Raw genomic sequence first — 25731 nt, forward strand, 5'->3', positions numbered from 1 at the left:
TCATTTATTAAGTAAATGCAGCCACTTTTTCAGGTGATTGGGAAGAAAACAACCAAAGAGAGGAGTGACTTGCATAGACAGACTGAAATCCTGACTAACTAGTGCTAAAACATGAAGATAGTTTCTAGCTGAAGCAAGGGAATCCATGGAAAAAAGTGCAAGCTGTAGCTGAGAGGCTGCTAAAAACAGACTGAAGAATGAAAAACATAATGAAGAGCTGAAAAAGAGGTGAAAAGATAGTACGTATTGAGAGATAAATACAGGGGAAGCCATTCATTCTAGTTAGAATCTGACAAGGCAGGATCCCAGCGTGTCTGCAACATTAATGTCCTAGTGGTGGAAGCAAAATATTATCTAGGGATAAATATAGTAGGCTGTTGCCAGAGAGGAATGAGCATATACCAGCATCCCAACCTGGTCTCACGGAAGTTAATGGGAGTTTTTCTGTTGGCTCCATCAGGAGCAGACATAGGTCCCAACTCTTTAGAAATCATGTAACTATAATTCAGATTCCACAGTAAAGGTAAAGAATGCTTGGTTAGATGTGTTTCCTGGTCAGTATAGGCCAGATCTATAGCAGTCAGATCTAGGTCACATCTTTGATTAAGCTGTATTACAATAAAAGTGTTTGAGGACCCTAACAGAGCTGGGTTCTTAGGTGCACTTCCCCCTCCACTCTGGGTAGGGAAGATCTAATGGGCAGCAAGATGGGGAGTCTTACAAGGTGCCCACACCCTGCATACCATAAAGCTGTGTGTTTCACAAGTTTTCCATGTGTACTAGCGCAGAGAAAGCTTTAGGCAGGAGGGAAGGACTTAATTCTGAGCAGTCACAGGTGTTAACGGTAGTTTAAGACTGCAACAGTGACCATTGGGGAAAGGATTCTGATGTCTGTGGAACTCCCTATTTATTCAGGCTGTGTGTGAAGACCTTGATTTGTAACATATGCTCTATCTACATCGCTCTAGGGAAAAGTATCACAGAAATGTTTTGTTTACAAGGTCATAGCTGGGCAATTCTTTTATTTGGTCACATTTATAAAGCATGTATCCAGTGCGCTGGGTGTTGTACAAAAATGTTTAAAAACAACTGAAGTAACTTTGAGTGACCCAAACTGGAAAAAATCTGGGATGTATTTTTACTGTGTAGGAATATATTGAAGAGGAGGTGATTTACCTCCTTGGTTTTTTTTTCTAGGTAAATGTATTGCATTTTAAAGTTGTCTCGTAAATGTCACATTCCCACCCTCCCATGGCTTAAGTGGGAGTTAAGTGGTATGTAAGTCTTTTGCTAGACTTCAGCACAGGGGTGAATTTCCTAAGGCCATTGTAAGCTCAATTTTCTTATTCTTCTGTTTCCTTAGGACAAGTCTGCTGGGTTAGCAAGGTGGTAACAGCATGTACGCTACTAAATTTGATACAGAGCCAGTCTTTATTCTGGAGTGGTTGGTCTTGCAACATCCATACCCAAAAGATTCTCTTGGTAAGTAATTTCAGACAAAGGAATTTAATGTAGCGCTCAATTGTAGTACTGTTCTAGTCAAACGTAAAACTGTACTTGTGGCACCTTAGAGACTAACCAATTTATTTGAGCATAAGCTTTTGTGAATGCATCCGATGAAGTGAGCTGTAGCTCACAAAAGCTTATGCTCAAATAAATTGGTTAATCTCTAAGGTGCCACAAGTACTCCTTTTTCTTTTTACGAATACAGACTAACATGGCTGCTACTCTGAAAAAGGTAAAACTGTTATCTTCTTCAATGAGCGTGATTGGGCCCTTCAGCTGGACCAAAGTCATGTATATATGTATAGGTGGTTTTGAGAAAAGCCAGTCTCTGACATATATCTGGGATACAAAGCCAAAATAAAATTTTCACAACAAAAATGTATTTATGTAATGGCCTTAAGAGAAGTCCCAAGAGGGTGTCTTGCAATTAAAAAGCAAAAGTGTCTTTAGTTTTAAAAATTAGGACGGACTTGGCTCCGGAATTCAACTGGAAGCTGATTCAACCATCATGCAGCAAATTATTGAAAGCTCTTGCTGCCATTATTTCAGTAGTGTGTTCAGTGCATCCCACATAATCAGCAGATTCAGATCTCAGTGAAGATGTAGGGACGTGATGAAAGAGGCAATATATTGCTAATATGGACGGCTTTGTAATGGAATAAGAAAACTTGCAAAAAAATCAATGAAAGACCTTTAAAACAGGGGCAATGCACTGAAACAACTTAGTAAGAGCTGCGGACAGTTCTATCCTGTTAGTACTGTAGCCTGTGAATAAAGATATGAAATAATCAAGCCTTGAAACAACAATAGTATTAACCAGCATTTGAGCCTGCTGAACAGGGGTATTCATCTGACAGTTTCAAAGATGCCAGTACGAAGCTCTTGTGACAGAGGCAAGACACTTACCAAAAATACACAAGGTCCATGTAGCACCCAGGCTTTCTACAAAGGATGTGGTAAAAGGGAATTATTGAAACTGTTGCCTGAGAAGGAGCAAATACCTAGGAGTGGCTGACAGTTTGTTTTGCCTTAATTCGGTATCCTAGTTTTGCGACATGCAAGACTGATCGTGAGGGAGGTTGGTCTGAACTGGGACAGCACTGTGGTAGATCTGTGTCAAACTGGGAGTCACTCCGAACAATGGAGATCCAGGTTCTACTGCTGAATGATGAACCTCAAAGGGAACATAAAGACACCAAAGAGTAAGTGTCTCAGAATGGATCATTGAGGCATGACAGCACACAGGCCAAATGGCTGGGATCCAAACTCTCCCATCAGCACCATCACAGATTGTTGTGACAGGTCAGAGTCAAGGAGTGGCCAGGCTGTGCCCAGCAGAACCTCACAATGGCTTGTTATCAAATTAAAAGAATTCCAAGGTTGACATTGCCATGTGTTGTAGAAAGGTCCAAACAGACAGAGACCTTCACTCTATTTGTTAAATCATTATCCATGGCAGGTACAGTTCTGCTGTGGTCCAATCCCTGGAAAATGAAAAGAGGGAATATTCTTATATCTTCTCCCTTTAGACCTCACAAAACCAGAACCCGGAATTGAATTTTGGATGTTAAATACAGAATTTTAAATATTCAAAATGGATTTTGTCACTTGCTAAGCCTAAAGAACATATAACCAAAAAAGAGAGACATATCAACAAGTTGGTCTGACTCTTTATATGTATTTCCTAACATAAATGTAGTACTTTACTTGGGATTTTCCCCCAACAAAATTCCTTTGCCCCCGTTTCAATTTAAATTGGTATTAGTGAAGGTCTGACTAATTTTTCTTCAAAGAAATGCTATGACAAAATTTAGGAAACTGACCAAGTCAAATCCCTTTTATAGACCATTCACAGCATGCGTTCACCTATGCAGCATGCAAATAAGACACCAGCATTTCACAATCACAATTTGAAATTCATTGCTTACTTAGCTACAAATTGGGCTTAATTAGGCATGCAAAACACATTGTGTCATTATTATGTGTGCAACAAAGTTTTGATAAGTTAGCCCTTTGTGTTTATGGTATCAGTTTCCGGATCAGACTTTTTAGATAACAGCTGTTCAGAATATCTGCATTTACTCAACATTTAGTTTGCATTCTGAGTGAAACTTAATACGCAAACTTTTACACTGCAATGTCTGTTTGGATCTAAGCTAGGGAAATGTTCAGAGACTCAAAAGTATTCTTGCTTCTTTTATGCTGCATTGCTCTGAATTTGAAAATTCTCAGAAGTTACAACATCCTACGTATATTTAAAAGCCAAACAGTAAAAAGGGAATTGAATGAAACACATTCCCCATCCTTTCCTCTGTAGTCTATGAATATCACATTAGACATTCTGGAAATAAGCTGTAATAATATTTTGATCTGATGTCTTCATTACAGACAATTTTCCTGTTTTTACTGAAATATTTAAAATATCTTCTCTCCCAGTTCTTGTTATACATATTTGGCTTCTTTATACCTTAATTATGGGACTGAAGGTCTAAAACTAAAAGAATGGAAATATGTAAAGAATGGATGTTCATAATTTATTAAAATACAGTCTTAAAAGTTCTTCTGGTAGTTTGTTTAGTTCTAGAAATCATGCAAAGTTAGTGTTTGAAACTGCAGCTCTGGTTATTTCCCCTACTTCTGAAATTGCCCTGAGAAATGTTGCATGAATACTCATTTGTATTTACTATGAGGTAGTTGCGCTTGCAAATCAGGTAAATGCATGTCTAACTGGTTAATTTGTATGAAAATAGACGTGAAAAATTTCTGTGGGCATTTTTGGGGGACCAGTCTAAGTGGGCTGCTCAAACTGCACCAAAAATACTGTTTACATAGGGAAATGGATGTTCATGTGAGAAAATAAATAGATTCACAGGATCTAAAATATAAGAAGCCTAGGGTAGCATGAAAAAATGTGCAAAATTGCATGCCAAATTTATATACACAGTTACCATGGTTATGCCTGCAAATAGGGTATTTGTGTGTGTAAATTATCTTTAATTGTCTTATTATGTGTTTGCATGTGCACATATCTGATTTGTGCGCATGATCATGGTAACTGAATGTAAAAATTGTGTCAAACTATATATTCATTTTTATTAGTCGGCCTGGGCTTTTGAACTTTCAAAAATCAACCTCATATTGGCTGCTTTGTATGTAAAAAGGCTAGCTGAGATGTATAAATGCAAGTTGCTCAATGGAGAAACAGATGCACCTGCAAATTTTCAAAGCACTTCAGTGGAAACCTACTGAAAATGAAGGCCCTGATATATGAGCAGCTTTGAAACATATCAACTGTTCTGATTGCAGAAAATGAACCAACACTGGTGGCTTTTTAAAGATATGGCTGGTGCTGCTGAATTTCACTGTCAGAGACATATCTGCCAAATTTGGGAAGTGATGACTATGAAGATTCAAAACATATGTGAAGCATCATCAACCAATATCAGGTTTTTAACAATTTCCTTGCAAAATATTATTTAGAATGGGAACGGCCAGTATTATGGCTATGATATTCCAAACATTGCTAGCAAGTTATTTTGCCTGACATATGTGTTTCAGCCATGCAACGTTGTGACAAAGGAACTTACAGGCAGAAAATGAGCGCTGAAGACAAGCAGCCTATCTGAGCATGAGAAATTGAACAGTTGTGCAGCCTGCCATCCACAGTCTATATTCCTGTTTTTGGGGGTAAGGGTTAGTGGCAAAGTTGTTTTGCAAAGGTTTCTAGATAGCCTGGTGATAATGACAATTTTACATACCTGGAATGTTGTATTTTACTCAGAATTGATAGTAATGTCATTATACAGGCAATCTGACTGTCATATTCTCTCAGCTCTTAATTGTCTGGAAGTCATACTCAATGAATTGGGGTGCTTTGTAAACCAATAACAACGTAAATTATAGTCAGCAGCAAGAATTTTGTGGTGGAAGGGAATCCTCTCCAGTTGCTGCATGTCCAAGTCTGTATCAATGATCCTCCTCCATGTTGCCCGAAGGCCAGCTTTTCAAAGGTATGTAGATGCCTGAAGATGCAGATAGGCACCTAAGGGGATTGTCAAAGCACGTAAACAGGTTAGATGCCTAAGTCTCATTTAAATTAATGCGGGTCAGGCACTTAACTTTTTTGATATTCCCACTAGACGCCTATCTGCACCTTTAATACCTTTGAAAATCTGGCCCTCTGTGTTTAAAATAGAATCATTCATTTTTTCGTCCCCACCTTTAAATGTATAATAATCCTGGCAGAGTAAACAGACTGTGTTTAGGGGTGCTCCAAAAGTGTTTGGAGACGGAACACTCCCTTACAGGCGATGCAGTGCCATCTGCTACAGCCTATAGGCTATGGTGGTTTCCATGGCTGATACTCCATGGGGAGGGTCTTACTAGTTCTGTGTTCAGGGCATTCGGCACGTATGATTGGGTGTGGGAGATGCCATCGTTTGCCCCCGAGTCACTATAGAACTCCAGATTTCTCAATAACTAAGTAGCAGTTTATTTGGGTTGGACTCGGATTGATGTTGGTTGTACTACCACCTGATTTAAGTTATTTCATGCTTGTTAGCGCCATAGCAACATTTGGCTTTTGATATTGTCCCAGCAATTTATTGCTGGATTTCTACAGTCATTTAGGGTTGCCTATATTTTTTAATATCAGTTGTTAATATTGATGTTTATTTTTAAGCATTTTTTTTATTTTTATCTATTTTAAATGTTCACGGTTATGCAAAATTTTGGGTTTTAAGCATTTTCTATTTTAAATGTTACAGGTATGGGAAATTGGGCATGGGCAGGGAGTAGACAATAAGGACAGTAGACTTTGAGATTCAAAAAGTTGAAGCTTTATAACTGTTAAAACACATCACAGGTCAAAATATACAAAGTAAATATCCTTAAATTAAACTCCAAAAAATTTCTCAAACATTTTTCTTACTCTGCCTATCTGTACATTTTGAGTAGTTATCAGTGGTTCACAGTCATGCTGGAAGGACATAACGAGTGGGGTTCTGCAGGGATCAGTTCTGGGTCCGGTTCTGTTCTTTCTGCTGCCGCTTCTCAGCGGCATTTCGGCAGCGGGGTGTTCGGCACCCGCCACAGTCTTTTGGGAATAGGAATGTGCTATTCCCACAGAAAGGTTGGGGACCACTGATTTAGATCATGGCATACAGAGTACACTTATAAAGTTTGCAGATGGTACTGTGGAAGTATAACATTGTATAAGGGGACATGCTGGATACATTGTATATGAGAGGGCATGCCAAACATGTTACAAAGTATCTGAGGGAGCACACATAGGGACAGTTAGCTTTTGAATGGAGAAGCAATTAAGATAGAGCCAGCGTGTCTAAGAAGCAGGCATCAGAATGGAAGGTGTGAAGGGCAATTAGTTAAGTTAACTGGAAGCTGTTAAAGGAGATTGATAAGGGTGGCAGGTAATTGAAGATACGTGACTGGTCTCAGGGATCTCGAAAGGTGGTGACTAAAATCTTTTTCTTCTTTTGTCTGTAACTTCTCTGTAACTTGTTCTCCAAAAAACTGTATAAATTAAAAGACACAAGCCCCACTCGGGGGGCTCACTTCTAAATGTATTAGCAGAGCAGCTTTGCTAATAAAACAGAGTGGTCTGATAAATTGTGAGTCTGAGTCAAACTTTGACAATTTGGAGGTTCCACTGAGATGGCAAGCGGCTTCACTGAGGCTGTGTGATCCCTGACTGCCTTGCAGGACGATCGTGGCAGCCGGCGCCTGGACGCTTAGTCCAAGCGATCCTCCACAAGACAGAAAGGTACACAGCAGCAGCGCAGTCTACGCCATTGAACTTGTTGGTTCCCACTCTGTTCGGGTAGGGGTCTTTGGATCCAGCTTCTGGAATGAGACGTCTCAGGTAATTATTATTTTTGTGCTTTAACCGGTTTGAGGACTGTCTTGTCTTTGTGTCTATCCGTCTTCCTTGTGGTGTGTGTGTGAATCTGGGAGCCATCTCTGTCCGGAGACTGGCTGACCAAGGGATCCCCATCCCCACGGTCTGAATAAGTGGAATCTGCACAGCTGCAGCCGCACCACGCCTTGGGTATAACCCCTGGTGTGAAAGCAAGGGCAGTTGAGGCAGTAGGTGTTGCACCGGGTACCGCTCTGCTGAGCCCGAATTTCCTTCTTGTGTGAGTGCTGTGTGAAGTCCTCCTAGATGGGTAATCAGAAGTCTAAGGTAGAACAGTTCCCTAAGGGAACTCCAGCTTATTTTATGTATTTTAGGAGGGGTCCGGACTCTTGTAGGTTTCTTGAAAAATGGTCCAAATTAGCCCTAGAGAACCCCAAATTACAGTGGCCACTGTTAGGTTCTTGGGACAAGGATTGAGTGGACGCTTTAAAAAGCAAACTCGTCCTCCCAAAACCAAATTGGAGAGAGGAGAAGTAGACTGCTTCATGCAGTGGTGGGAAGAGGCAAACCCCTCAGTCTTCCTTATGTGATTCTGTAGCCTCCCTCCTGTCTGAAACTTCCCTCTCCGCTCTGGTCCCTTGCTGTCCCTTAACTCCGTCCCTAGAGCACCTAATCTCTCAGGTTCCTTCCTCCCTATGGCCATCTCACCCATCTGAAGTGGGCTGATTAAATACTGACCCAGTTCGGATTACTGTAGACAATTCCAAATCTCTGCCTCGCCTGTCTCAGTATCCTTTGAATCCTGAGGCAGAGGCTGGGATTGCTCCAGTTATATCTGCATTAAAAGAACACGGAATTATTGTCCCTTGTTCCAGCCCCTGTAACACTCCTATCCTCCCAGTTCAAAAGGCTGATGGCAAATCGTGGCGATTTGTTCAAGACCTTCGAGCTATTAACCATATTGTCATACTTTCTTTTCCAGTGGTTCCTAACCCTGCTACAATACTAGCGTCTATTCCTCCAAATGCAACCCACTTTACTGTTGTAGATTTGTGCTCCGCTTTCTTCTCTGTCCCAGTTCACTCTGAATCCCAGTATCTCTTTGCCTTCTCCTACAAGGGTCAGCAATATACATGGACTACCCTTCCCCAGGGGTATACAGAGAGTCCATCCTATTTTTCTCAAGCCCTAGCCAGGGATCTCGCTGATCTGGTTTTCCCATCAGGATCCACACTGATCCAATATGTGGACGACTTACTCCTGTGCGCCCCCTCTCTGTCTGCTTCAGAAACTGATTCACTAACACTTCTCACAGCTTTAGCAAACAAGGGTCATAAGGCTTCTCGCACAAAATTGCAGCTCTGCCAAACCTCTGTCACATACCTAGGCTTCCTTCTCTCCCAGGGCTCCCGTACACTCTATCCAGCCCGGGTACAAGCCATCCTTAGCTTTCCCCAGCCTTGCTCTCCACGCCAGGTCAGAAAATTCTTAGGCATGACAGGGTTCTGTAGGCAATGGATTCCCCAATATGCTTCTCTGGCTAAACCACTCCAAGAACTCACTCGATCCTCTGTACCTAACCCCATGCCATAGCCACTTGAAGCAAATGCTGCTTTCATCTCCCTTAAGCAGAATTTAGCCTCTGCCCCTGCCTTACGGTTACCTAACTATGACAAGCCTTTTACCCTTTTCTGTCACGAACAATCTGCTTGTGCCCTCGGGGTTCTTACTCAGGAGCACGGTGACAGAAATCGCCTGGTGGCTTATTTTTCTGCAACCTTGGACCCTGTAGCCCAGGGTTTACCCCCTTGCCTACGTGCTGTAGCTGCTGCAGTGCGCCTGGTCGAGATGTCTGAGTCCCTTGTCCTCCGCTCTCCTCTCACTCTCCTGGTTCCCCATTCTGTGGAAACTCTCCTTCTGCAACGCAACACTGCTCACCTCTCCTCTGCTCGCCTGACTAGGTATGAACTTTTGCTGCTTTCAGCCTCACATATCACTGTTAAGCACTGCTCCCGGTTAAACCCTGCTACCCTCCTTCCTTTACCTAGTGATGGTGAACCCCATGACTGCCTTGCAACTGTCTCCGCTATCACTGTCCCGTGCCCCGACCTTTCAGATGTACCTCTCCCTAACTCTGACCTGGTATTATTCACTGGTGGGTCCTGTTATAGAAATGACCAAGGCCACCTTCTTGCAGGGTACGCTGTGGTCTCTCTCTCTGAGACCATAGAAGCTGCGCCCTTACCCTCTGTGACCTCTGCCCAGGTGGCTGAACTGATTGCTCTAACCCGTGCCTGCTTTCTAGCCGAGGGGCTCTCTGCCACTATTTTTACTGATTCTCGGTATGCCTTTGGGGTTGTGCATGACTTTGGCACCCTCTGGCAGGCTCGAGGTTTTCTTACCTCTACTGGTACCCCTATCAAGAATGGCCCCTACATTGCCGCCCTCCTGTATGCAGTTTTACTACCGTCTGCCTTGGCGATTGTTAAGTGTACTGGCCACTCAGCGGCAGACACCGAGGTGGCAAAAGGTAATGCACTTGCTGATGCTGCTGCAAAACATGCCGCCACTATAAAATCTTCACCAGAAGCGTTTCTTGGTCCCCTCTCTGTCTCTGTAACGCATCGCTGTCTCATCTCGCTCAGCTCCAGGATTCTGCCCCAGAAACAGAGAAAGACTCCTGGAGTGCTTTGGGTTGCTCTTTGCATTCTGATTCCCTTTGGCGATCGCCCACCGGTACCTTTGTAGCCCCCCCCTCTCACTCTACCCGTCTCTAGCCGCCCTGCTACATGGTGTTTTGCATGTCGGCAAGGAGGGGATGGTCTCCGCTATGAGTAAGGCGGGGTAGTGGGCTCCCCATTTCAGCTCCTTTGCAACCCGCCACTGTGCCGCTTGTGTTACTTGTCAAAGCCACAATGTAGGCAAATCTGTAAAAGTAACACAAGGGTTCCGGGGTTTGCCTCAAGCACCTTTCCTACACTGGCAACTTGATTTTGTAAAAATGCCAAAGTGTCAGAAATATGAATTCATTTTAGTTATACTATGTCTGTTTTCGGGTTGGATTGAAGCCTTTCCCTGTCACAAAGCTGATTCATTGTCCGTTGCAAAATGTCTGTTAAACCACATTATCCCTACCAAGGGAATTCCTGCCACTTTGTCTAGTGACTGGGGAACACATTTTACTGGAAAAATTGTTCAACATCTAAACCAGGTATTACATGTCACCCACCTGTTGCACTGCCCTTACCATCCACAGAGTGCAGGGGCAGTTGAAAGGCGAAATGGTGTGCTTAAAAATAAGCTGGCAAAAATCTGTAGTTCCACAGGGTTAAACTGGCCAGCTGCTTTACCACTGGCCCTTATGGAAATTCGGTCATCCCCATCCCAGAGACACAAATTGAGTCCACTTGAAATCATCATGGGACGCCCTATGCGAACAATGGCTACTATTACCCCAGCCCCAGACCTAAACCTAACTCACAGCACGCTCCTCCAGTACTGCAAAGGGTTAATGCAAGCTGTGAGCTCCTTCCATTCGCAGGTGCGAGCAGCTTGGCCGATGGAACCCACCTCTGCTGCCTGTCACACTCTTGAGCCTGGTGATTGGGTCTACCTGCGGCACCACCTTCGGAAGCACGCCTTGGAACACCGGTGGAAGAGTCCATACCAGGTACTGCTCACCACCCAGACAGCAGTGAAATTATCCGGCATCGCTGCATGGATCCACGCCTCACAGTGTAAGCCAGCGCCACCTCAAGGGGGCCAAGCACCTCTGCAAGACCACGCCGAACCAGCTTCAACCCCAGAAGACAAAGAGGAACAGCCTGCAACACCTTACAATCTGCGCTCTCGTAAGGATTGCCAGAAGCAGAGGGTAAGCAGACAGCAGGACCCAGCAAACAAGAAGCAGTAGTGAGCCTTGTGCCTGCTGCCCGGTGGACGTAAAACCGTGACTGCAGTTCCCTCGAAAGGGGTTGTCGGAACCAGAAAGGGTCCTGCTTCCAACATGTGTCCTTTGAGAAGCTTAATCCTCAGCTACTGTGTCCTGAAGGTCTGGGGAATCCAGAGTGACAGTGACAATTCTTTCATCCAACAACAGGTGCAGATAGCCCAGATCCTAAATATTTCTAATTGCTGGGTCTGCAGCCACATCCCAGCTCACTCACAAGCTAGTATCCCCACCATGGCAATCCCTTTGAATTCCTCAGAGCTTGCTGGAGAACCCTATCCACTTAAAAGAACATGGAAGGAAAATGACACTTGGGGGCTGGGAAAAACATATGTTCCTAAATTTATAAGTGTGGTGAAAGGAAAGGGCCACTGGTGCTGGGTGTGTAATGGGACAGGGCTGAATCTAGGGAGGAGCAGCTGTCTCCAATACATCGTGTCCCATGGTATATGGGACTATTCAAACAGGGTTGGAGAATGGCGAACCGGGTATGGAAAGATAAACTTCCTCTCAACCTGGGACCAAACCAAAGATTCAATCTCTTGCTCCCCCTACAGCCTCCCTGGGAAAAACAGCACCATCTACAAATGTCATGTGAATGCTACCTCTTCTCCCAGTGAAAATCATCCTGTGCCCTTTGGGGGATACTATTCCTCCTTCGTAAATTCTTACATGTTAAAGGGTTGCAGTCAACCCTTCCCAGCTTTAATGGGACATCATTGGGTTTGTGGGGAAAATGCTTACACTGTTTTACCAGCAAATTGGTCAGGTATCTGTTATCCTGCTTAGCTTTTCCCACAATTCCGGGTGCTTCAATCCCTCCCACGAAATCGCCTCCATAATTTCAGGCGAAAAAGGAGGGACTTGCCAGATGCTAAATGGTATGTGGATAACATAAGCCCCCTAACTTGGGAAGAAGCTGTTGGCATTTCTTTAGTCCCAGTAGGGGGGGTAATCCACCATGCAAAAAGGCTTTTAAGGTTACAAGTGGTGGTTGAGATCATGGCCAATGAAACAGGAGAGCTTAAAAGCTCTAGCCAAAGAAGCAGGAGCGGTCTGACAAGTGGCCCTCCAAAACCGTCGGGCATTAGATATAATACTGGCAGCCAAAGGAGGGACCTGTGCTCTAATTGGAACAGAATGCTGTGTATACATACCTGATAATACTAATGAGGTAATAAATCGTGCTAGCCATCTGGAGCAAATTGCATACCTTCCCCACGAAGAACCAAGTTCCTTGTGGAAATGGATAAGTAACTTATTCAATTTCTCTAGTCTGGGAAACTGGTTGTTTCAAGGAATTCTGACTATCCTATTTGGAATTCTAATAATCTTGTGTGTTTTCAGTTGATTTCTTGTTGTATCCAAAACTGCACAAGACACACCATCTATCAGGTTACCCCTAACCAGAGTGCTAATCTAATGTTGTTAAATGTCACCAGTGAAAGTAAAGAAAAAGAACGATTGATGTATGGAATCCAGTAAGTCATTGGTCGTGGGCGTAGCCTTGACCAAAAGGGGGGATTGTGGAAGTATAACATTGTATAAGGGGACATGCTGGATACATTGTATATGAGAGGGCATGCCAAAACATGTTACAAAGTATCTGAGGGAGCACACGTAGGGACAGTTAGCTTTTGAATGGAGAAGCAATTAAGATAGAGCCAGCATGTCTAAGAAGCAGGCATCAGAATGGAAGGTGTGAAGGGCAATTAGTTAAGTTAACTGGAAGTTGTTAAAGGAGATTGTTAAGGGTGGCAGGTAATTGAAGATACGTGACTGGTCTCGGGGATCTCGAAAGGTGGTGACTAAAATCTTTTTCTTCTTTTGTCTGTAACTTCTCTGTAACTTGTTCTCCAAAAAACTGTATAAATTAAAAGACACAAGCCCCACTCGGGGGGCTCACTTCTAAATGTATTAGCAGAGCAGCTTTGCTAATAAAACAGAGTGGTCTGATAAATTGTGAGTCTGAGTCAAACTTTAACAATACCAAGCTGGGAGGGGTTGCAAGTGCTTTGGAGGATACGATTAAAATTCAAAATTATCTGGACAAACTGGAGAAATGGTCTGAAGTAAACAGGATGAAATTCAATAAGGACAAATGCAAAATACTCCACTTAGGAAGGAACAATCAGTTGCACACATACAAAATGGGAAATGACTGCTTAGGAAGGAGTACTGCGGAAAAGGATCTAGGGGTTATAGTGAACCACAAGCTAAATACGAACAACAGTATAACGCTGTTGCAAAAAAAGCTAACGTTATTCTGGGATGTATTAGCAGGAGCATTGTAAGAAAGACATGAGAAATAATTGTTCCACTCTACTCTGTGCAGATTAGGCCTCAACTGGAGAATTGTGTCCAGTTCTGGGCACCACATTTCAGGAAAGATGTGGACAAATTGGAGAGAGCCCAGAGAAGAACAAAAAAAAATGATTAAAGGTCTAGAAAACATGACCTATGAGGGAAGATTGAACAAATTGGGTTTGTTTAGTCTGGAAAAGAGAAGTCTGAGAGGGGACATAAGTTTTCAAGTACGTAAAAGATTGTTACAAGGAGGAGGGAGAAAAATTGTTTTTCTTAACCTCTGAGGATAGGACAAGAAGCAATGGGCTTAAATTGCAGCAAGGGAGGTTTAGACTGCACATTAGGAAAAACTTCCTAACTGTCAGGGTGGTTAAGCACTGGAATAAATTGCCTAGGGAGGTTGTGGAATCTCCATCATTGGAGATTTTTAAGAGCAGGTTAGACAAACACCTGTCAGGATCTGGATTAGATGACCTCTTGAGGTCCATTCCAGTCCTATGATTCTATGATTACCACCCCGGAAATATTTTCTGTCAGTTTGGGTGTGTACAGTGAAATCAACACTTACTGATTTAAAAAATCGAATCCTTCCAAGCTTAACTATATTTCAGAGGATGTTCTGCATCTGTATAGTACCGCCCATGTGGACTTCAGAGTTGCTACAGATAGATAATATCTTTGGGTATGTATTTTATAAGTTAGAAAGATAGTAATTTTGATATATTGGAATGGTAGTCACTACCTACTTGTAGGGTACAGAAGCTAGGTGGTTGGTCCTAGCAAGTGGAGACTTTAGTCACCAGTAAGTACTGGATTTCCACAAGAAACAGCTACCCATCCTTTTTGGCTTACTCTTGGCTTCAGCTGTTTTAACTCTTCGTTTTCCTTTTAGGAATGCCCACGATAAATCTTTACCCAGCTTCTGTATCTCTGAGCCAAAGCCTGGGAGCAGGTTTAGAGATTTGTAAAACTAAGATTAATGGGATGAATTTCAGCAAAGCAAAATGTAGTCTGAATATCAGGAAAATTGTCATATAAGTGAGGTCTTTTCAACCATCTATGAGTATATAGATCTATGAGACATCTAATAGTCCATTTAATGCTTGATATATTTAAAACTAAAAACATCAACATAGTAGGGAACATTCTGTATTGGCAGGCGGATGGAATAGGGGCCAATCCAACTCCCACTGAAGTCAACAGAAAAGTTCCCACTGACTTCAGTGGAGATTGGATCAGGCCCTTGATGAATAATAGAGATGGTTCCACTGCATTCCGGGCCTTCTGCATGTATTATTGGATGTGGGAGGTCTGCAAGTCACTGTAGGACTCTCCACATATCTTCACAAATAAGTAGCAGTTTATTTGGGTTGGAATCAGATTGATGTGGGTGGTACTACCACTTGATGAAAGTTATTTCATGCTTGTTAGCTCTATGGTGACATTTGGCTGTTGATATTGGAGATGGAAAAATATCTGGTTTCTATGGTTCTGTGATAATATGGCAACAGACTCTCTCACTAGTTGTGTTTTTTTTTTTTTTTTGCTAAAGGATTAAATATGTACTTGTTTGCTTTTTGATATGACCTTTATATCAAGGCAGCAGATTGAAAATTAAATGTGTATCTAGACAGTGCCGAACTTTCAAATAACAACCACAAAACCATATGGCTTGTTTTCCTTTCTCTCTTATTTACTTTACTTTGTTTCAAGGTAAAGCATATGTGACTTGGCTGTCAGTAAGCTGTAACTTAGCAATGAAATAAAATCAGTGCCTCATATATATATATATATATATATTTCAGACCTTCCACAAAACAATAAAAATCACCTTTTCTTTGTGTAAAGGAATGTGACTGTATTGATTGTAGCTTGTATTGTTAAAATGACATTAACTTGTGCCCAGTGTGACGAGGGAGATCATTGCTTGTATATGACATTATTACTATTGGCCTTAAGATGATGATTCTAATATTATAGACCCCTGTTTTCACGGTCTTATAGTTCCATGGTTTTGATTTCGGAACTCCCTACCTCTGGTTTGCTAGAGTCCAAATTTGTTAATTTTCCAGGCAGACTTCAGAACAAATCTTCTCTCAGGCCATTGGGCTGAGCTTTGGGTGATTATATTGAGCAGACCTTTTGTATTACTTTGTGTCTTAACCTATGGTATAGGTGCCCAGAGCACAGGAGGGGTGCCTTTTGCAATATTTTATTATAAATTTGAAGAAGAATAATAATTCTTTGATGTAATGTCTGAGTGAGAGGGATTACTTTTTTTCACCAAATCTTGGTTGATGGAAGAGTGCTTCAGCTATTTTTCAAAGATCAGAATATTTAAAAAAACAGTCTTTATAGCACTTTCACAGCTTTTTGGAACTCATTTCTTCATTTTAGCAAATCATTTGTGGCAGATGAGTTGTCTATTTTCAAATGTTTTATTATTAGAAACCCCCAAGGTATCATTATTTAATTGGCTATTCCTTGAAACGCTGCTTTTTCTGGTTGTGACTTGAAAAGGGAGGAAATAGATTTGCAATGTTTCTCTTCCATATGATGTATAAAAGAGGCCTAAAAGGTAATCTTAGAAAGAAATCACCTTGTTTTATTCCATTGAAATATCAAAAATGTAAAGTCTTGAATTTCCTTGTTTCTACTGGAAGTCTTCTTTTTCAGCCCTTAACTGAAGGGGCAAAGATTTTGAAGTCTCAGCTAGATCTGTGCCAGTAACTCTTCCTGTCTTGTAAAAATGTTAAGGATTTTCAAAGTGTTCCCAATCTTCATCAGGACAAAATCAGCCTTTTGAAATATTTGCAAAAATGTGAGAGAGAGAGACACCCCTCCCCCGAATAGCCAATGGTTAGAGCATTCACCAGGGAAACCCATGTTCAGACCAGGGACTTGAACCTAGGTCTCCCATATACCAGTTGACTGATGTAACCACCAAGCTTTAGAATCAGCCTTAAGCTTTCTCTTTGGCTCAGTAATTGGTTAATTATTTTTAAGAAGTGGCAATTGAGAGAGGTTCATCTCAGAATAGCCCATATAGCCTACTGGTTTGGGCTCTCATCTCAGATGTGGGAGACCCGTGTTCAAAGCAGAGTGGGGACTTGAACCTGTGTCTTCCACATCCCAGGTACCTTAATCCCTGAGCTATTAGAGTAAGTAGGGGCATGTGCGTGCGCGCGCGCTCTCTCTCTCTCTCTCTCTCTCTCTCACAGAAAGTTTGGTGGAAATGGATACGTTCCCACAACAGGTTTCACTTTTGACAAATTAGCATTTTCGGACCAAAAAAAGTTGTCGCAAAATTCCTGACTAAGAAGGAAAATTTTTCTCCCAAGTAGTTTAGTTAACAAACACAAACAAAACCCAAAGGATTTGAAATCATCTGAATAAAAATCACTTCCACTTAATCAAGTTTTCCCTTCCATGGTACCTCTGATATCACCTCAGTCTCCAGTCACCCATAGTATTCAAGACCTGAGTTGCTAATGTAAGATGTCAAAAACAAGCAGGAAAAAGGTTTCTTTTAAACAAAATAACTCCACTTGTTATACCATTATGTAAATACCATAAAGAGGCAAAAAAGGGTTAAAAATTTTTTTTTATTGTAGGTCACCTTTAACACACATAGGAAACCTTTTGAGTCTTTCCCTTGAACTACTTTACTTCATTCAGAATAGTTTCTCAGAGTCAATTTGCTCACTCTCAATTTAGCTTTAAATGTTTGCTTACCTGTTCTTCCATGTGTGTGGTCAAAAGGATATTCAAGGTTACAAAATATTTAAGGGCCACATGCTCAGAGATGCTGAGCATCTGCAACTCCACTCAGTGACTCGTAGGCCAGCCCTAAATGTTCACATTTGAGCTATTTGCCAAGTCTATTTGTCTAAGGTTTTAGTTTAAAAATAAGACCACTGAATGGTTCAATTTAACATTAATTATCGGCAATTTACAATGAAATACTGATGCCAAGTGTATATTTTGTTCTCTTTAGGGCTTGTTTGTACCTATATAACTTTCTGTTTAGAAAATAGCATGGCTATTTGATTAGCTATCCTGATAAAAACACCTTTATACTTGTGTAACTGCATCTACCTAAGGTGCTGCATGGATTTAACTATATCTGTTTCTAAACCAATTTTGTTAAATCACTATAAAAACTTTGTGTAGACAAGCCCTTACTAAGACTAATTCTATAGAACAGCAGAGCTGCATAGTGCGCTACACATTCCCTACTGTGAAGAGATTTCAGCTGAGGGCAAACAGAAGAGATTAACAGAAACGTAGGGCTGAAAGAGAACTCAAGAGCCCTCTGCGCTGTGGCAGGATTAAGAAGACCTAGACCATCCCTGACAGGTGTTTGTCTAACCTGTTCCTAAAAACCTCCAGTGATGGGGATTCCACAGCCTCCCGTGGAAGCCTATTCCAGTGCTAGAGTTAGCAAGTTTTTCCTAAGGGTATGTCTACACTATGGAATAAGGTCGAATTTATAGAAGTTGGTTTTTTAGAAATCGGTTTTATATATTCGAGTGTGTGTGTCCCCACAGAAAATGCTCTAAGTGCATTAACTCGGCGGAGTGCTTCCACAGTACCGAGGCTAGCGTCGACTTCCGGAGCGTTGCACTGTGGATAGCTATCCCACAATTCCCGCAGTCTCCGCTGCCCATTGGAATTCTGGGTTGAGATCCCAATGCCTGATGGGGCTAAAACATTGTCGCGGGTGGTTCTAGGTACATATCATCAGGCCCCCCTTCCCTCCCTCCCTCCCTCCGTGAAAGCAAGGGCAGACAATCGTTTCGCGCCTTTTTTCCTGAGTTACCTGTGCAGACGCCATACCACGGCAAGCATGGAGCCCGCTCAGGTAACCGTCACCGTATGTCTCCTGGGTGCTGGCAGACGCGGTATGGCATTGCTACACAGTAGCAGCAACCCATTGCCTTCTGGTAGCAGACAGTGCAGTATGACTGGTAGCCGTCCTCGGCGTGTCTGAGGTGCTCCTGGCCACGTTGGCTGGGAGCGCCTGGGCAGACATGGGCGCAGGGACTAAATTTGGAGTGACTTGACCAGGTCATTCTCTTTAGTCCTGCAGTCAGTCCTATTGAACCGTCTTATGGTGAGCAGGCAGGCGATACGGATTGCTAGCAGTCGTATTGTACCATCTTCTGCCGGGCAGGCAAGAGATGAGGATGGCTAGCAGTCGTATTGTACCATCTTCTGCCGGGCAGGCAAGAGATGAGGATGGCTAGCAGTCCTAATGCACCATCTTCTGCTGAGCAGCCATGAGACGTGGATGGCATGCAGTCCTTCTGCACCGTCTGCTGCCAGCCAAAGATGTAAAAGAGAGATGGAGTGGATCAAAACAAGAAAAAGACCAGATTTGTTTTGTACTCATTTGCCTCCTCCCCCGTCTAGGGGACTCATTCCTCTAGGTCACACTGCAGTCACTCACAGAGAAGGTGCAGCAAGGTAAATCTAGCCATGTATCAATCAGAGGCCAGGCTAACCTCCTTGTTCCAATAAGAACAATAACTTAGGTGCACCATTTCTTATTGGAACCCTCCGTGAAGTCCTGCCTGAAATACTCCTTGATGTAAAGCCACCCCCTTTGTTGATTTTAGCTCCCTGAAGCCAGCCCTGTAAGCCGCGTTGTCAGTCGCCCCTCCCTCCATCAGAGCAATGGCAGACAATCGTTCTGTGCCTTTTTTCTGTGCAGACGCCATACCAAGGCAAGCATGGAGGCCGCTCAGCTCACTTTGGCAATTAGGAGCACATTAAACACCACACGCATTATCCAGCAGTATATGCAGCACCAGAACCTGGCAAAGCAATACCGGGCGAGGAGGTGACGTCAGCGCGGTCACGTGAGTGATCAGGACATGGACACAGATTTCTCTGAAAACATGGGCCCTGCCAATGTATGCATCATGGTGCTAATGGGGCAAGTTCATGCTATGGAACGCCGATTCTGGGCTCAGGAAACAAGCACAGACTGGTGGGACCGCATAGTGTTGCAGGTCTGGGACGATTCCCAGTGGCTGCGAAACTTTCGCATGCGTAAGGGCACTTTCATGGAACTTTGTGACTTGCTTTCCCCTGCCCTGAGGCGCATGAATACCAAGATGAGAGCAGCACTCACAGTTGAGAAGCGAGTGGCAATAGCCCTGTGGAAGCTTGCAACGCCAGACAGCTACCGGTCAGTTGGGAATCAATTTGGAGTGGGAAAATCTACTGTGGGGGCTGCTGTGATGCAAGTAGCCCACGCAATCAAAGATCTGCTGATATCAAGGGTAGTGACCCTGGGAAATGTGCAGGTCATAGTGGATGGCTTTGCTGCAATGGGATTCCCTAACTGTGGTGGGGCCATAGACGGAACCCATATCCCTATCTTGGCACCGGAGCACCAAGCCGCCGAGTACATAAACCGCAAGGGGTACTTTTCGATAGTGCTGCAAGCTCTGGTGGATCACAAGGGACGTTTCACCAACATCAACGTGGGATGGCCGGGAAAGGTACATGACGCTTGCATCTTCAGGAACTCTGGTCTGGTCTGTTTCAAAAGCTGCAGGAAGGGACTTTATTCCCAGACCAGAAAATAACCGTTGGGGATGTTGAAATGCCTACATGTATCCTTGGGAACCCAGCCTACCCCTTAATGCCATGGCTCATGAAGCCGTATACAGGCAGCCTGGACAGTGGTCAGGAGCTGTTCAACTACAGGCTGAGCAAGTGCAGAATGGTGGTAGAATGTGCATTTGGACGTTTAAAGGCGCGCTGGCGCAGTTTACTGACTCGCTTAGACCTCAGCGAAACCAATATTCCCACTGTTATTACTGCTTGCTGTGTGCTCCACAATATCTGTGAGAGTAAGGGGGAGACGTTTATGGCGGGGTGGGAGGTTGAGGCAAATCGCCTGGCTGCTGGTTACGCGCAGCCAGACACCAGGGCGGTTAGAAGAGCACAGGAGGGCGCGGTACGCATCAGAGAAGCTTTGAAAAACAGTTTCATGACTGGCCAGGCTACGGTGTGAAAGTTCTGTTTGTTTCTCCTTGATGAACCCCCCGCCCCTTGGTTCACTCTACTTCCCTGTAAGCTAACCACCCGCCCCTCCTCCCTTCGATCACCGCTTGCAGAGGCAATAAAGTCATTGTTGCTTCACATTCATGCATTCTTTATTCATTCATCACACAAATAGGGGGATGACTACCAAGGTAGCCCAGGAGGGGTGGTGGAGGAGGGAAGGAAAATGCCACACAGCATTTTAAAAGTTTACAACTTCAAAATTTATTGAATGACAGCCTTCTTTGTTTTGGGCAATCCTCTGTGGCGGAGTGGCTGGTTGGCTGGTGGCCCCCACACCGCGTTCTTGGGCGTCTGGGTGTGGAGGCTATGGAACTTGGGGAGGAGGGCGGTTGGTTATACAGGGGCTGTAGTGGCAGTCTGTGCTCCAGCTGCCTTTGCTGCAGCTCAACCATACACTGGAGCATACTGGTTTGGTCCTCCAGCAGCCTCAGCATTGAATCCTGCCTCCTCTCATCACGCTGCAGCCACATTTGAGCTTCAGCCCTGTCTTCAGCCCCCCACCTCTCCTCCCGGTCATTTTGTGCTTTCCTGCACTCTGACATTATTTGCCTCCACGCATTCGTCTGTGCTCTGTCAGTGTGGGAGGACAGCATGAGCTCGGAGAACATTTCATCTCGAGTGCGTTTTTTTTTTTCTTTCTAAGCTTCACTAGCCTCTGGGAAGGAGAAGATCCTGGGATCATTGAGACACATACAGCTGGTGGAGGAAAAAAAAAAGGGACAGTGGTATTTAAAAAGACACGTTTTATAAAACAGTGGCTACACTCTTTCAGGGTAAACCTTGCTGTTAACATTACATACATAGCACATGTGCTTTCGTTACAAGGTCACATTTTGCCTCCCCCCACCACGTGGCTACCCCCTCAACCCTCCCCCCTCCCTGTGGCTAACAGCGGGGAACATTTCTGTTTAGCCACAGGCAAACAGCCCAGCAGGAATGGGCTCCTCTGAGTGTCCCCTGAAGAAAAGCACTCTATTTCAACCAGGTGACCATGAATTATATCTCACTCTCCTGAGAATAACACAGAGAGATAAAGAACGGATGTTGTTTGAACGCCAGCAAACATACACTGCAATGCTTTGTTGTACAATGATTCCCGAGTACGTGTTACTGGCCTGGAGTGGTAAAGTGTCCTACCATGAAGGACGCAATAAGGCTGCCCTCCCCAGAAACCTTTTGCAAAGGCTTTGGGAGTACATCCAGGAGAGCCGCGAATGCCAGGGCAAAGTAATCCGTTCACATGCTTGCTTTTAGACCGTGTATAGTATTTTAAAAGGTACACTCACCGGAGGTCCCTTCTCCGCCTGCTGGGTCCAGGAGGCAGCCTTGGGTGGGTTCCGGGGGTACTGGCTCCAGGTCCAGGGTGAGAAACAGTTCCTGGCTGTCGGGAAAACCAGTTTCTCCGCTTGCTTGCTGTGAGCTATCATCTTCTTCGTCCCCAAAACCTGCTTCCGTATTGCCTCCATCTCCATTGAAGGAGTCAAACAACACAGCTGGGGTAGTGGTAGCTGAACCCCCTAAAATGGCATGCAGCTCATCATAGAAGCGGCATGTTTGGGGCTCTGACCCGGAGCGGCCGTTCGCCTCTCTGGTTTTCTGTTAGGCTTGCCTCAGCTCCTTCAGTTTCACGCGGCACTGCTTCGGGTCCCTGTTATGGCCTCTGTCCTTCATGCCCTGGGAGATTTTGAGAAAGGTTTTGGCATTTCAAAAACTGGAATGGAGTTCTGATAGCATGGATTCCTCTCCCCAAACAGCAATCAGATCCCGTACCTCCCGTTCGGTCCATGCTGGAGCTCTTTTGCGATTCTGGGACTCCATCATGGTCACCTCTGCTGATGAGCTCTGCATGGTCACCTGCAGCTTGCCACGCTGGCCAAATAGGAAATGAGATTCAAAAGTTCGCGGTTCTTTTCCTGTCTACCTGGCCAGTGCATCTGAGTTGAGAGTGCTGTCCAGAGCGGTCACAATGGGGCACTCTGGGATAGCTCCCGGAGGCCAATACCGTCGAATTGTGTCCACAGTACCCCAAATTCGAGCCGGCAAGGCCGATTTAAGCGCTAATCCACTTGTCGGGTGGAGTAAGGAAATCGATTTTAAGAGCCCTTTAAGTCAAAATAAAGGGCTTCATCATGTGGACGGGTGCAGGTTTACATCGATTTAATGCTGCTAAATTCGACCTAAAGTCCTAGTGTAGACCAGGGCTAATATTCATCCTAAATCTCCCTTGCTTCAGATTAAGCCAGTTACTTCTTGTCCTAGCTTCAGTGCACCTGGAGAATAATTGATTGCTGCCTTTTTTAAACAGTCCTTAACATATTTGGTCGTCTTTTCTCAAGACTAAACATGCTCAGTTTTTTTTTAAAATAACCTTTCTTCTTGGTTAACTTTTCTAAACCTTACGTCTTTTTTTTTTTTTTTTTAAGCTCTTCTCTGGACATCTTTCCTAATGTTTGTCACCTAGAGCTGGAGACAACTGAGGTCTCACTGATAGTGAGTAGCGTCTTCTGTGTCTTACATATTGTCACAGTCTCACAGGACTTGTGCAGTCTCTCCGCTCCGTATGGGAACCCCCTTCAGCGTTACAGCCCTTTACGGGGGTCCACTCTCTCTTGGAGGTTAAACCATAGGCCCCTCCGCCTCCTGGAAGTGCACCTCTCTGAGCCTTAAGCACTCCTGTCTCTTGCTGTGAGCCCCCTCAGGGGATCCACTCACTCTGGACCCCTGGGGCCTCCACTCCCAGAGGGAATAATGCAACCCCGATCTTTAGACTGCAGTAACTCTCAGCCAGCGTAAAACGGAAGGGTTTATTGAACATCTGAACACAGCATAGGAAGCTCTCAGGGTCCTCAGGCCTAGCATCCCTCAGCACAGTACATCTAGGTCTCTCCCGTATCCAGGTGGGCTCTGGTCTCTTCCCAGTACAGCTGCCCCCTCCTTCCAGCTGACCATCCTGTATCATCTCCTCCAACAGCTCCTCCCCCATCCTTTTGTCTTCGGTCCCAGGTAAACAGGCCGCCTGGGCCTCCTCTCTTCCGTCCTTTGTTCCCCCACTGCCTGGAACTGGCTGGTCAGGTCACCGGGGTCCTCCCTCTTCAGACTTTTGTCCTCCCACTGGCCAGAACCGGCTGGCTGCCAAGATGGAGTGGGCCTCCTGGTCACCAGTTGCTAAGGTACCCAATCTCCAGTCTGTTGTCCAGGGTCCCAACTGCTAGGCGAGATCACACCTGGTCCTTTGCAACAACAAACCCTGTCTCCCACCACCTCGCTAAGCACGCAGCACACAGGGAAAAGTTAGACCCCCACCATATTCATGCCAAGCACTAAGAAAATCCCATGTTTCGTCACACATATGACACTCCTGTTAATACATCCCAGAATGATACTAGCATTTTTCACCATCAATCGCAGCAGAGCTGCTTTAGTTGGTAGCGTAGACATGGCCTCACACTGACAGTAATTACAAATCAGTGCTCAGTTACTTCCATTTGTTTGACAGGGGAAGGATGGTCCAGCAGTTAGGTCACTAGCCCAGGATTTAGAAGACTTCAGTTCGATTCCCTGCTCTGCCATAGACTTTCTGTGTGACCTCAGCCAAGTCAAGCTGCTCTGTGCCTTAGTTCCCTATCTGTAAAATGGGGATAATAGTATTTCCCTCCCGCATAGGGGTGTTGGGAGATACCATAATGATGGGAGCCAGATAGGTGCCTAAGATAGATGCCTCTATTAACCAGTCTAGTTTACTCTGCTGCCATCTACCACTGGGAATAGTCTGGATAAGTCCATGAGACGAGAGGCACTTGAAACTGATGAAGTCAGATTAATCTCTAAATATTGCTCATCTTTATGGAAATTCTCTCTCTCTAACTTTCTCTGTACACATGTAATTCCGTTGACTTCAATGGAACTACTAACATGCATAAAACAGCTACATAGGTGCTTGCAAGATCAGATCCTTAAACCAGTTAATGAGAACACAGTTTTAACCTATCCTTGGAATGATAACTTCTGGATATAATTTCACTGCCCAAAATTCTTTGTAAAAACAGAGCCTAAATTCCCTCTAAAGATTTACAATGGTTGTAACTTACAATTAATTTTAATTCAGTAAACACACAGCAGTGTTATATTAGCCAAACTTCTATCTAATTAAATATTTACTGTACTTATGTATCTGGTGACTTAACCAGGAAGCTGGAAGTGCTGATGCAAGCATCTCTAAAATGGCGTATCTTGTATTTCTGCAGACTGACAATCCTGACCTTGGCTGGCTGACCCTCCACCTCCCACTCCTTCACTTTGTTCTGGCTACTCTCACCCTGGCAGTGTCACTGTAAGTCTTTGAACCCTGAAGCTCTCTTGGCTTGTATGGATTTCATTTCCAAAAATCTCTTGACAGGTGAAAATGTCTGTCTTTGAAGTAGTCAAAGGGGGCAGATTCCCTTTTGGTCTGCAGCTTAGCATATGAGACTTTGCCTTTATTATGTTAATGGTTCTGTTTGGTTTATAAGCCTAATGCCCCTGTTTCTTCTTAAAATATTCCTCATTAACAAAAGGGACCTTTTTAATTATTCTTATATTTTTTTTAAATTGATCATTTTTTGTAGAATGTCTCACAGTCCCTTGATCTTCTGATATTATCTAAAGGGAAGTCTTTAAAACCATTTTCTGACTCCCCCTAGAGGATTTCTATCACAGCCTGGAAATAACACTACAGTGTGAGAGAAACGGAGCATTCAGTCACTTTTTCTGCACAGCTAGGTCTCAGTGCAGATTATATCTTTTCAGTATCCAGAGAATACTTATTTCTGTCAGCTCCCAGTAACGACTCCCCGATTCTATTTCCTCTTTAAGTATAAAAGCTTTTTGTCCATTTTTCCTCAGACACCATAAGGGTCCAGCATTCTCTGCCAGTCCAAATACTCCATCACTGCCCAAAGGTTTCCCATTCTTGTAATTCTACTGATCCCTGCAGATGAAGCTAGAAATCCTAATTTCAATATCTTCCTGATGC

General features: G+C 43.9%; 1 protein-coding gene across 7 annotated transcripts in view; it reads left to right on the plus strand.

The window, feature by feature from the left end:
* Positions 1–25731, plus strand: part of LOC125643350 (uncharacterized) — an 81444-nt gene that overhangs the window by 27002 nt on the left and 28711 nt on the right. For 4 of the 7 annotated variants that reach the window (XR_012670326.1, XR_012670327.1, XR_012670321.1 and 1 more), the window contains 8 exons: positions 34–239; positions 1364–1482; positions 2553–2708; positions 4813–4952; positions 5065–5193; positions 23144–23210; positions 23724–23890; positions 24965–25050. The gene's annotated coding sequence lies outside the window, so the exon portion shown is untranslated. The remainder of the gene's footprint in view (positions 1–33; positions 240–1363; positions 1483–2552; positions 2709–4812; positions 4953–5064; positions 5194–23143; positions 23211–23723; positions 23891–24964; positions 25051–25731) is intronic. The other 3 variants (XR_012670322.1, XR_012670324.1, XR_012670323.1) reach the window with 3 other exon arrangements.

Source organism: Caretta caretta, chromosome 10, assembly GCF_965140235.1.
Source record: "Caretta caretta isolate rCarCar2 chromosome 10, rCarCar1.hap1, whole genome shotgun sequence".
NCBI classification, from domain to species: Eukaryota; Metazoa; Chordata; order Testudines; family Cheloniidae; genus Caretta; species Caretta caretta.